Below are 14001 nucleotides of genomic sequence, written 5' to 3'. Positions count from 1 at the left end.
GCCGACTACACCCACCGAACAACACGCGCCGTATAGCGGCTTACCTAACGCGAACCTCCATCGTGACATCGACGTCGAGGAGGTATGCGCGGCCCTGCACGACCTCAAGAGCCGGTCAGCAGCCGGCCCGGACCTCGTCACGAACAGCCGGTCGGCAGCCGGCCGCCCTACAGGTACTCAAGGCACTCAAGAACCTCGACGACGGCTCGATTGAAAATCTCGCCAAATATTTGAACAAGTGCTGGAGAGCGGGTGCACTGCCAAAGCTGTGGAAGAGAGCCAAGACCATCCTGATCCCCAAGCCGGGGAAGCCGCCGGACACGGATAACCTCCGGCCCGTATCGCTCACGTCCTGCGTGGGCAAGGTGCTGGAGCAGGTCCTGCTCAACAGGTGGCAAGGCTACCTGGAACGAGAAGGGCTGTACGCGGCCACTTTGATCGGCTTTAGACAGCACTTCAGCACGCAGGACGCGATGCTGCAGCTCAAATACCAAATCACCGACGATGGCGGCAGCGCCCGCCACAACAACGCAATCCTAGCACTCAACCTGCAGAGAGCCTTCCATAAGGTCAAGCACTCGGCGATTCTGTCCCAAGTCTCCATGCTCAACATGGGCGAAAGATCCTACAACTACATCAAGGACTTCCTCACGGACAGGACCGCCGAGCTGCGAGTAGGCGACCTACAGATGCAAAAGAAAAAGCTCAGGAGCACCGGCACACTGCAGGGATCGGTCATTTCGCCGATGCTGTTCTACCTAGTAATGATCGGAGTGGCCGAAAAGCTTGCGGACATCGAAGATGTCAGGCACACCATCTACGCTGACGATATCACGCTCTGGGTGAACGGTGGCAGCGACGCCCACAACGAGGGCGCGCTGCAATCCGCCGTCGACGCAATAGAAGACCAACTGGAAGGCACGGGACTGAGATGTTCGCCGAGCAAATCGGAGCTCCTCATACTCCCACCTACCAAAAACAACAGAGGCAAGACCAGACAACGCGAAAACGAAAAAATGAGAATCGTGACCAAGTTCGGCAACGTGATCCCCGAGGTCGGCAAAATTAGGATCTTAGGCATGGTCATCGAAAAGCACCGAAGAAACGGCGAAACCATCACCCGTCTCACGACAACAGCAGCCAACGCGATTCGACTCCTTAAACGAGTCACATCCCGGAAGGCTGGCTTGAGAGAAGAGAACCTTATTAGGCTCGCCAAATCCTTCGTGATCAGCCACGTCGAGTACGTTGCAGTCTGCTACCACAGATGGTTGCAACACGAACGTAACAAAATCAACGTGCTCATCAGAAGAGCGTACAAGACGGTGCTGGGCCTGTTCGAGTCAACAAGCACGACCCGCTTGTTTCAACTCCGGATACACAATACGCTTGAAGAAATAGCCGAAGCGCAACGCACCTCTCAACTGGCGCGGCTGTCCATGACCAAAGCCGGGAGGAAGATACTGGATGGGAATAATGGGTACTGGAAGATCTGGGAATAGGATGCTCGAACGAAGTGGAGATGAAACTGCCCGTCCCCGAAGAAGTCCGACGCCAGATCAGAATCGACCCCATACCGAATAACATGAATCCCGAAGTCAACAAGGGAAGAAGAGCCGCGAGGGCCAAGGCTCTCATCGACCAGCATGCCAACGAAGAACACGCGCGGTACGTGGACGCAGCCGAATACCAACGGAACGCCTTCGCAGCGGTCGTCATAGAGGCGTGAACCAGTGCCACGAGGACGGCAGCGAGAGTGAAAAGCGCCGGAGCGGAACAAGCGGAGGAGGTAGCCATCGCCTTGGCCATCGCCAACGCAGACTGCCACACGGTGCTGAGTGAGTCGAGACAGGCGGTGCGAAATTTCGCTAAAGGCAAAATCTGCAGGGAAGCTGAGCGCGTACTGCGAGCGGTCAAACTAAAAGACAGAAAAGTAAGACTCAAGTGGTTCCCGGCACACGCGGACGAGGCGTCGGAACGCAATAGGAACCACAATGAGACGGCACAGGCAGCGGCGCGAGCGCTAACCAACCGCGCCCCGGCGACAGACCGTCCGACGTGGTTCGGAACCAAAGACCACATGACGGATTACAATGAAATCACGAAGGCCTACCGCCTGGCTCGCAGGACTCTCCCGCCCCCGCACCCGACGCTGAATCGAGCGGAGGCGGTACTACTGAGACAGCTCCAGACCCGATCGCTACCGAGCCCGAAACTGATGCATCGCATGTACCCCGAGACATATCCGACCGATAAGTGCAGAATATGATGGAGGGAGACGGCAGATTACGCGTACATATTGTGGGACTGCGTTAAAAATCCTGAAGCAGCAAAACCAAGAACGCCCCCACCGCGGCTCAAGGCAGCCGCGAAGAGCTACGACCGAGACGAACAGCACTGGGCCGTCCAGCAGGTCTTCGGGGCGCTCGAAAGGCAGGGACCCAGCGAGCCGGCAACGGCGAGCGGAGACCCGCGCCTTCGTAGATGACGTAGGTCCTCGTCAGGGCGCGCGAGCGCCCAACTGCTGGCACAAATAAGGTTGTCTCCAATCCAATCCAATCGATGCAGTTGAGAATACACTGTTTATTTCTGATTATGAGGTACACCTTAGTGGGGCGCTCCAAAATCATTTCGGCACTATATGGCTTCCTGCGGGAGCATATAAACTCTGTGTGCAGCCACATCATCATCATCATCATCATCATAAGCCTGGTTACGCCCACTGCAGCGCAAAGGCCTCTCCCATACTTTTCCAAACACCCCGCTTATGTACGAATTGTGGCCATGTCGTCCCTGCAAACTTCTTAATCTCATCCGCCCACCTAACATTCTGCCACCCCCTGCTACGCTTCCCTTCCCTTGGAACCCAGTCCGTAACCCTTATTGACCATCGGTTATCTTCCCTCCTCATTACACGTCCTGTCCATGCCCATTTCTTTTTCTTGACTTCAACAAAGATGCCAATAACTCGCGTTTGTTCCTTCACCCAACCTGATCTTGTCTTATCCCTTAGCGCTGCACCCATCATTCTTTCCATAGCTCGTTGCGTCGTCCTCAACTTAAGTAGAACAGTTCTCGTAAGCCTCCAGGTTTCTGCCCCGTACGTGAGTACTGGTAAGACACAGCTGTTGTACACTTTTCTCTTGAGGGATATGTTATGTTTTGGGAATTACTTTATTCCGCACATAGTACACATTAAGAACGTAGCGTTGGCGGTGAGATGGCGACCACACTATTTCACTTGGTGCGAACACACTGTCCACGTGATTGTCCCACACCAGGGCTTGCCAGGGATGTGGCTCCACCCATCGGCACAGTGGGGAACGTTCACATGTAGTTCCGGACACTGCCACTATGCGGCTGCACCCGGTTCTGGTTGAGTGCATCAGGAGCGAACATTAGAGTTATGGTACAAAAACGTATGGAACAGACAAATGCGGGTGTGCTTTCGGCGGGTAGCTAGTGGGATGATGTTTAAAGAAGTTTTCGTTTAAGTGACACTAGATGGACGATGATAGTTAGCAAAGATAAAACGAGCTGCACGACTCTGCAGTTTTCAACATGAATGCTTGGTGACCTGTCCAGAATCCCATGCATATGAAGCATATTCCATTGTGGTCGCATATAGGTGGTGTATAATGTTTCGGTGATGATGGAGAAAGAAAAAAATTTGTTCAAAGGTCACTGAGGGACAGACTGTTATATATATATATATATATATGGACGCCAAGGTAACTGTAGGATGTTAAGCGGTCAAGGTTATGACTGTAAAGAAAATAAGTTGTACAAGTTGTATTCAAACAAGAAACCCTCAAAGACTTATAATTTTTAATGTTTAGTTAGATTTCCCAAATATAACGTTAATCAAGTATGCTATTGAGAACGACCTCAAATATTGCAATTGTTCACTATTTCACGGCAAATCACACATTCTTCAGGAAATAAACAAATACTGGTGGTAATAGCAGTAGGTCAGTCATTTCGATAAATTAGTAACAGTAAGTGGCCATGTACAGATCCGTGAGGAACCGCAGAGCCAACAGGTGCAGCAGAGGATTTAGCGTCATTAGGGTTGACGAATTCAACACGGGAATAAAGAAATGCTCAATTCCAGTTAATAACTGCAGGTGAAGTTTTAGAATACTTAGTTTATGCAGAACCAGTAAGTGGTTAACTTTATCCAACGCTTAAGAGAAGTCAAGAAATATGCAGTCAATTGAAAAAAATAACACTGCACAAATAGGAGTATAAGTCGTTAGTGCAAGAAAGTAGTTGAGGATCACGAGAAAAAAATTCTCGGTAGCCACGCTGAGTTAAAAAGCGAGAGACTGTTACCCTCTTGAAAATTAACGCGATGTGTAAACATTCTATACCAGTATTTTGTATTATATTCATGTGAGAAATATGGGTCAATTTCGATTCTGTTTATCTCCGGCTATATAGACTGGTGTGACCACTACAGTGCTCCAGTTTTTAGGTAGTACGCCATCCTGATACGATAGTGAAAAAAATGCATTGAAGGATGGCAGAACTCCAGAACTGTTTGGTATTCCGTAAATATTTGCTAATCATTTCGTAAATCCCGCCAGAAAATGTTAGCTTCAAATTGTCCATAATTGGTATGTGTCATGAGAGTCGAACACGGCGGGATCCATAGCGAAATGATTGCACAATTGAAGCTTGGGACGTTGGGTGTCACTGGATGAAGAAAACTACCTATATCATATAGTAGATTATACCACATACCTATATGTAACACATAGTAGAGTAGCACGAAGATGATGGAGAATAGGATTGCCGATCGCTGCGAGTAAAGAAACAGTTGATGTCGCCAGGTTCAATTATACTCCAGAAACTTTTGGATTACTCTTCAGAATTTGTGCAAGCGTTGCAATAAAGGAGGAGGATATAGTAGACATTAGTGCTCGTGAATATGCTGAAGCAACTATATTGCAAGCGTTACAGTGGGCAGGTTGTAATGAATGCTTTGCAGTTCCAAAATATTGGCAGTGGCTTAGCTCGGCTATTCCAGGGTATACGTAGCGAAAGCTAAGGCATAGCATTGTTAGCCTTGGTTAATTTTGATTCCAAGTCCAGGTTAGTCTGGCTGTCTAGCTATATTGCGGCGTTTAGGCAGTCGTTTGGCGCGCTGTTAGTCTGTTTCCTGGGCGATTCGTTCCCTCTTCATCTCGTTCCAGTGTCGATTCCAGGCCTCCTCCGGCTTATCAGAATTGTCGCCATCCATACTGCCGTCTCCACTGTGGTTGCGGCGCACGCGAGCTCTCCTCCTCGGACATGTTATCAGGCATGCGACGCAGCTGGCAAAGCGAGCGGACGCGAACGCAACGACGAGGAACGCGGTGTGACATCATGTGCCTCCTTGGAGCACGGCCACGGCGAAATCGCAAGTTTGCGGCCAGTGAAGCTTTCGCTTTAAAAGTGTTTTTTTATGTAAGAAAGCCGTCTAAATATTTGTTATACCATGGAGCCTGCTCATTGGAGTACTTGCGCCGAGGAGAGATATAGCGATTGATCAGTTCAGACACTTTATTTCGGAACATACACCAGTTTGTTTCCACTGAGCGCTCAAGATAACCGGGTAAGAAAATCTCTACACAGTAGGCCAGTTTGTTAATAATGGCTAGAAAATTTGCTCTGTTATAGTGTCTAGTGTTCATGGAACGTTTTGATGATGATGCATGTGACAAATCAAACGTTAATTGCAAGACATGGTGGTCGCTCAGGCCAAGCATATGTATTACAAATGACGTGGTATCTGCTGATGATATTAGTACTAGATCGATAAAAGAAGTCGGAGTAACACATGTGGGTGAGGCAACGATTTGTGTTAAACCAAAATCCGTGCAGGTGGCGATAAATTGATTGGCTTCAGGAGTCAGTAGGTTAGAAAAAGCCCAAGTAATGTTAGGATAATTGACAGAAATGTAGGTTGGTACACAACACAAAGCTGCAATAATCTTTTTCTCAGCCTTATTTTCATTTGGCAAGATCATGCACGAACATTTAGTAACAGTCTTTTTTTTTATTGCGATAAAGACTTGCCCTTAAGGCATAATTCTTGATGCGTATATGTGTATTATATGTGTGCTGTGAGGCCTGTGTTCAGTCACCCAAAGGTACTTAACCAGAGGGAAAGCGACAAAAAATTATGAATTTTGTAACCGTTTTCCGGTACTTCGGTCACTGGCTCAGCGAGTCTGTCGTCCGAGGATGGCTCGACGATTCGTTCTCGATGACTACCCACAGCTCGGCCTGGGGTGCCGCGGCTTCTTTTTGCCCGCAGCATTATCTTGTCGGAAACAGCAAAGAGGACTATCTGGGAAGGCTGAAAAGAACCCTGACATTTTCCCGCATCCTCCTGGGTGATTTTATTGGTACAGAGAAATTCCTGAAGCTCGTGCCCGCTGCCCGGCGGTCAACTATCCCCGCTTGACCGGCCTTTTTCTGTATCTTCTAAACTGGTTCCTCTGTATCTCAACATCCCTCTCTAAAGGCCCTTTTTCATATCGATAGCTTTTTGTTCTCTATAAACTGTTTGATGTCTAAAATATGCACGAAATCCAGGGATCTATTGGGTAGCTTTCATCGTGGATGCTCCTACAAACGAATACCTAAAATGCGTGCATGGTTCCTTGCCAGTGAAAACATGTGGACTACTCCCTTAAGTCCATTAAATGTGGCCTTTTCTAAACGTGTTCTAATTCTACAAATTGACCTTCTCGTAAGATTAGGCTAACAGGCACTTTGTACTTAGAGCAAGCGTTCGGCACCACAACTACAACTAGCCTTATAGAACTGCCTCGCGATGTGTGATTTTCTCTTCCGATTTTGTGACTGCTTTTCCCAGTAGCTGCAAAATGCAGAAACCTTTCCACCAACCAGTTCGCGAAGCAGCCAGTGATGATATTGTGCTAGTTGCTACTTGTGTGGAGTATCCATTAACTTAAAATAAAAAGGATGTTTCTTCCATGTCCCACCGTAATCAGTAGCATATCTTTCCCAAAATTTCAGAAGCTCAGTCGTTAAAGGCACGTGAGCCTTTGCAGCTGCCAGCGACTCGTTTCCACTCTTCGCAAGCACAATTATTCTTCAAAATTGCTTTCTTTTCAGCGTCTAAATTTATGGGTCAGGTGCATCGCAAATAAAAAAAAAAGATCTGAGTTTCTTGATAACAATCACTTTAGCAACCAACAACCAAAATATTTGCGAATGGCGACGAATAGAATGTTGGAAATGACGAATTGAACAAAATCAGTTCTCTGACACGTATATTCAAGCCAACTAGTTTTCCTGTATATGCAGAGAACGACATTGCACGCAGTGACGCTGTAGCATGTTTCGTAATTAGCAAAGTAAATAAATACAGACTAGTACCGACTACTTCATTTTCGTGTTTGGATGCAGTCGGTAGCATAAACAAAAATACTTGGCCTCCTCATTTCGATAAGTGTTTTGATACTTTAAACTGTGGCTTGTTTATGATACGATTCGCTCTCCAACATTGTTAATCTTAGTAATAATTACACACTAGGGCAAAAAGCACACGGACTGCGCAAGAAGCACACAGGTCACAGTTTGGGGGCTAATATGCGCTAGAAAACCGGTTTGTCGTCTGACAACATGAAGAGGTTGACCTCTGTCCTTTTCCTTCTATACTTTCCCCTTTCACACTAGTGGGGGAGCGGCACTGCTCGCTGCTTCGCCCCAAGCTCTGTCGACTCCTTCGGCAGCACCCTCGTCACAGTCAGTGAATTTGCCAACCTGAGAGCATCACCTAACGTACTAACAGCTCCGACAGTGAGACGTGTCTAAATAAAGGCGATCTCTCTCTCCTTTCCTTGCTCTTTCTCTCTGATAAAGATAAAGTATGTTGGACTGAGCCTAGATACCAAAAAGCGGCTGATTGTTCGAGCACACAGAAAATAACATGCTCCTAAAATTGATAAGATATTGAATCGAGAGTTCGATATTGGAGGAAATAGCGTAATGTTGAGAAATCTCCACAGCGAAACACGGGTAATTTAAGGAAAGAAATACAGCGCTGCCATTCACGAGTAAGTGCGTTTTGGATAGGTCACAATAGATACATAACTTTTAACAACGTACCGCGTACGCGGCCAGTAGACTAGATATGCGTGGCTTTCCTCACTGTTGCTTTATCCTCGCTACGCATAGACTTGGAAAGTTTTCATTTTTAATGGTTTCATTGATGTCTAAATTATAGCATATCGTTGTACTCTTTTGTTTAGCGCAATTTTGTCGGCATAAGATATCGACACGCCGGCGTGCGATTCTTCCATTGGTAACATGTTAATGAGGCTTGAATTACACATGTATTTTTGCTACGCCAATTATGTGAGTGAATGCATTGTTTCATTGGCTTATTTTGTTTACAGAGTGCTGGTGTGTACACGATTGCGAAACTTCCTTATGCAGTCGGACCAGCGTTTTCAAGGGTCTTGGTGAGTTTACCCTAAAGCTATCAGTGCGACTAGAGCTGCGAAACGCCTCTGAATTTTTACCCACTCTCCTCGGATTATTATGTTGTTAGTCTTTCTCTCATGGCCAGAATATGGTACAGGCAGTAGTGGGGCTGCACAATATATGCTACTGCATTTCTAAACTGAAGTAAGTATCAGGCCAGGCTAGTTTTTAAGGCTGTGGTCTCAGTTTTAAAAAGAATAGATGAGGCAAAGAATCAAGATATGCCTTATTGGGACATGCAGCGACCCCCAGTTTGAATGAGGATATCTGCGAGACAAAACGACAGATGTACAAAAAAGACACACAGGACGCGTCACAAGCGCTACTAGGACTCGTGACGGGTTTTGTGTGCTTCTTTTTTGTGGTTGTGCCTTTGCCTATATCATGCAATCATCATCTTCATCATCATCATCATCAGCCTGGTTACGCCCACTGCAGGGCAAAGACCTCTCCCATACTTCTCCAACTACCCCGGTCATGCCCTAATTGTGACCATGTTGTCCCTGCAACCTTGATCTCATCCACGCACCTAACTTTCTCCCGCCCCCTGCTACGTTTCCCTTCCATTGGAATCTGTAATTAGGTGCCAACAAGCCCAACAGCTTGGGCTTCTGAAGCCAGTCTTTATTGAAGCAACGCCAACAGTACGACAAAAATATGCATTAAAACTGAACAGCTTCATTTTCTATTGTTTCGATAGTGTTAGGTCAAGCGACATTAATAGAGCACAAAATACAAGACCCACTCCCAAGCTGAGATCCTCCAAACAGCACGGTTTGTTCCATGTTAAGGCTAAAAAAACAGGGACACTATTGACGCACGCGGTTATCGTTAGACACGTAACTCAAAGGGTAATTACCCCGTTCCTCCATCAAAACAAAAGGTCAGGAGTGTTATGGCCATCGATATTTTAGAAAGACAGAGTGGCTAGGGCCTCCTTATTGAGCATAAAAGGCATTGTGCACCATGCTGCTATAGCCAGATATTGCAGTGACCAGATACACCTATTACATTTCAGTCAGCAAATATATAGTTTCGCTGTTCAAATGCTAAACGAAGAATTAGCTTTGCGATTATCAGTATGTAGTAGTGAGGGTTCAAACGAAGTTTTGAATACCCTGTATAAAACACAGCCATGGGCCAAAAAGGTCACAGTAGAAATAATACCGATGATGAAGTCATTATTCTAGATAAGACACTATTACGACACAAGAAAACAACGCTACCCAACACCAGATGTTACGACAACGGAGGGAGAATCGAAGCTATTGTAGGATACATATTAAAAACAGTTACAAAAAATCGTTCAATCCATACAAAACGTTAGCGTGATGAGGTCTGACGGTGCACGATAGGATGCACTGAGCTTAAATGGAGGAATTAGAGGATCTCTTACTGGTGATCTGCAAAGGCATGCTGTGCAAAAACTGTGATAAAAACCAAACATTGTGTTATTTCTTCCTGTTGAGAAGGGTTCTGTGGAACGCATACAGAATTAGGCTGGTGTAGTGGGATAAATGATGTGGCAGAAATTTTATATTTATTTAAAATTTCTTTTTTACGACGATGCAGGGCACATGGTGTGTTTTGCGCAGCAAAAGCTTAAAACATGGAGCCGTTGGGGCCTTGAACCTAGTAGGAATGCTATTCTGTTGCCGCCCTTAATTATGGCGCAATACTTATATTCCAATGTTTGTTTAGTTTTTAATGAACTACCTGTGCTGCTGAAATTACTTTTGCATGGCGACGAGGCGCATATTACGGTTCGTGTACGATTGAAGTTAAGGTTGTGTTGGTGAAGATGTTATTTGAAACACTTGTTGGTGAAATTACTATATCTCATTAAAATGCAAACTGTGTACTTGAATAGCCGCTGGTAATACCCAAGATAAGCTTCCCCGTTCCGTTGCCCTTTGTCTGTGTTTTGTGCTTTTGCATTTTCTATTTTCCATGGTATGTCAGGCTATTTTTGTGTTTTTATTTGTTTCCATGCTGATGCTTTCCACTGGAATTGTCTGCAAGCATAATTGTACTGCGCTACATGGTCCCCTTACTTGAGGCCCTTCTGGAGGCCAATCAGTTATTTATCTAAATAAAAATAATAAATAGATTGTACAGGCAATTCTTTGCTTATGTGATATAATTTTTTACGAACGTACTTAAAAAAAAACTGCCCAGATGGTTTTGCCAGCGTCCCGAAATAATTAAATTTTGCACACTGTTTACACATTGAATTATTATGGTGCGTGTTACGGGCGTTTTTCAAGAACGTAAACTAATTAAAATCAATAAGAAATGTTCATCTGTGTTTAGAAGCATTGTACAGCCACTAAACCAAATTTTTTCCAATGACTTGAAAAAATGGAATATTGCACCGATTTCACAAGCGGTGCAAATAAAGCGTATGTGTTGGGTGGCGTGCGCTCTACCCTACCAGCAATCGCAATGGGTTGCGGTGTCACAGTAGTAAAGTGCTTGACACTCGGGGCACTGGCGGCTCACTGGGGCAACCTTGTGCGCCCAGGGAGGATGCGGGCTGCGGTCACACTGTGGACAACTAAACATGTCAACTGGTTCTTTTTTTCCGTGCTAGTAGGCTTTCTCTGAAAGCCGCTTGGGGGGGTTTAGGTGAATACACGGGGCCATGAAGATGCGTTGAAAGCGGATGAAGTTATGTTGACTGGCCTCAATTTTTACAACTTAAATGTCAAGATTACTGCTATATCACAAAATTAGATAACTGAAGAAGTGTGCGTAGTTACATGAATTATCTATCTACAAAACACTTGTTGAGGCGTATGCGTACGTGTGCGCGGCGGATGGTTATCCTCAGTGATCTGTGCTGCAGTGCAGTGATGCAGGTGTGCTGACCACATTATCCGCTAGCAACCAATGTTATTCTTGGCATTCTGTCTCTCCAAGAAATCGTGCAATGTATTTTAGTCAAGAGCGGCAGTAATGATGGGCTATGCGTTCCTGCAAATACAGAAAACGAGGAAGTTCGATCCTAGATCAACGTGTTAGGAAAAATGGCCGCTAAAACCAATGGCGCGCCTTCGCCGTCTGCCTTGACGAGATTAGTACCACAGGCTGCAGCTACAGCATAGACAATTATTGTTAGCAGCATGTAAACGCTTGAGCACATCAGGAAAATTCTCGCCTCTGGAAGACACGCGGTTGTACGGTGCTTTGTACACGTGTCGAGATAATTATAGTGATCCATCTACCGTTCCAGGGATCTATAGCTTACGAAGAGTCACCTTCATTGGATGCAGCGCTTTACAACAGTCGGCTTGTGCGACAGACCCCGCCCTTGCAGACGCTAACAATAGACAGCTTCGGCTAACCTTTTCGGCAGAGTAGCGGGCTTGGCAAAGTAGTAGGTACGAAAAACTTGTTTGCGAACCCTATCGACCCACGTCGTTTCGAGTATGCACGGCATTTTTTTTACTTAGCGTTACTGGGTTTCCGTGATTTCCCCAAATCTCCTCCGCCACTTTTTCACTAAATTGGGCGTTGCTTCTGTATAATTCATATCGTTGATAAACAATGGCTGTGTAAAACGGCTTTCGCTTAGTCTGAGGCCATTTCGACAAGCGAGTGTTGTGGATAACTTTGCCTAGTATTCGAGATGACTTACTGCGAGCGCCGCCAGGCGTAACTAGAGAAACTCTTGTGTATAATTAACAAACATATATATTCTCGTTTTCCGTGGGTTATTGCTGTGTATTTCATTTTTATATGGCGCAGCAGCTTTGAACATTGCGCGGATGCGCAGAGACATCATTCGACACACATGCTCGTTGGCCTAGTTGGTACTACTTGCAGAAAGATACGTTCCTTGCACCAAATTAAAACACGAAAAAGCAAGACGCATACACGACGGCAGGAGCGGCTCCCATCTATGTGTCTTCCTGTTGTGTGTGTTTTAACGAGGGGAAAAACATTTCTTCGAGAGATCTGAGCTTTGAGGTTTTCTACCTCTGCACGTATTTGTCACCTTTTGCTGCAGGACACCGCAGTGGCTCATTGGCCGCGCACCTTCATTCGCTCTAGCTTAGCAGTCAGCCGTCTCGGCAGGTTGTCTCCGTTGCCTGGTCTAGCACGTTGCGAGAAAGGCGGCGATGAGAAAACGCCTACTTGCGCTCTCGATTCAGCGATGACGATGCCTTGTACAGAAAGACGTCAGCCACAGCTTTGCGCAGAGCAACTTCATTCTCGACCTGCTGGCTGTGGCTCTATACGTCACACCTACAATATGGCCCATTACACGCGTTTACCTTGCACAGGACACAAACAACATTATCTCGTCATACTAATACTGTCTTCCTGCAACGTTCATTTGTGGGTTGGCAACGCACTTTCGTTGAAGCCAGCACGCTTCAGCTCCACAATAGCTTCCTAATTATCAGTCACCTAAGAGAATTGTTCACACTAATATTCAAAGTGATACGTCCGGCAGGCCACTGGTAGAACTGGGAGGAATTTGGATCGTTCTGTAGCCGGAGAAGGTACTGGTTGCACTATTAGCGTGAAATTTTGCTTGAGGTTTACAAAACTCGTTGGTGGTCTCATGTTAAAGCCCCGATGCCTAGCGAAACCCAGGAATTGTACACAAGCTCATGTGATATCATTGTAAAAGTATGCATCTCTTTTACAAAGCAAATCTGCGGAATGATGATACGATTGTATCGAATACAACAGGTGGCCTTCGCGCTTTTTGGCGCGAATCTAGTTACCGTATACAACAGAACAATGTTAGGAAAGATGCACTCACATAATATCGCGAGTCTATATCGTAACATCGTATAGTATATTGGTAAAATGGGCCAATACTTTAATATTGTGAGCGTGGGCTTTCTCGGGAATGCGTCGATGATGAAACTCTTGGAACGTGTTTTCATGTTTTTGTCTGTTTTAGTTTACCGACCTGATTCGACAGTCAACATATTTATTTTTCGCGCCAAAAACGCAATCGGCGTTATTCTGTTATTAAAATAGGTGTGTTCTGATACACTTGGCACTAATATGTTTCTTTTCTATACATCGACAACACTGACATGCGAGTCGCTGCTATCAGCTGCCTTCAGCCACGGTGAAGGAACACCTGTTCACAGCGCTCAGTATTGCCGCTGCCCGTTTGTTACGTGTGCAGTAAGGAAGTACATGTGGCTTTATTTTACTCTTTTCGTTATCGACGCTATACTGAAATATTTTGTAGTTTATTACGCATGTCAATGGCACCGAATGCTGCGCAGCACGTAAGCACGGAGTACTGTGCGAAGCATCAGTGTGGTACTCGACGTGAATAGAATGACATCTACGTGCATGTGGCTGGCAATTCACATTTTCTTATATATACAGTACAAAAAAGCAGTTCCCTGTTCGTACTAGAAATATGTAAATGCAAAACATGTCGGCACCGATTGCGCCGACTGTGCAGCTTTTTTTTTTAAATTTCTACAGAAACTGTATAGGATGGCAGGACACTTTCGA

General features: G+C 45.8%; 1 long non-coding RNA gene and 1 pseudogene across 1 annotated transcript in view; both read left to right on the top strand.

Moving 5' to 3' along the window:
* The window catches only part of LOC140213745 (uncharacterized), a 40496-nt gene that overhangs the window by 25825 nt on the left and 670 nt on the right, over positions 1–14001 (top strand). Inside the window, exon 2 of the long non-coding RNA XR_011890671.1 lies at positions 8418–8483. This is a non-coding gene — a long non-coding RNA (uncharacterized lncRNA). The remainder of the gene's footprint in view (positions 1–8417; positions 8484–14001) is intronic.
* Positions 474–2488, top strand: LOC129381890 (uncharacterized; annotated as a pseudogene).

The sequence above is a fragment of the Dermacentor andersoni genome, chromosome 10 (assembly GCF_023375885.2).
Source record: "Dermacentor andersoni chromosome 10, qqDerAnde1_hic_scaffold, whole genome shotgun sequence".
Taxonomy (NCBI): Eukaryota; Metazoa; Arthropoda; class Arachnida; order Ixodida; family Ixodidae; genus Dermacentor; species Dermacentor andersoni.
This window is presented reverse-complemented; position numbering and strand designations above follow the sequence as displayed.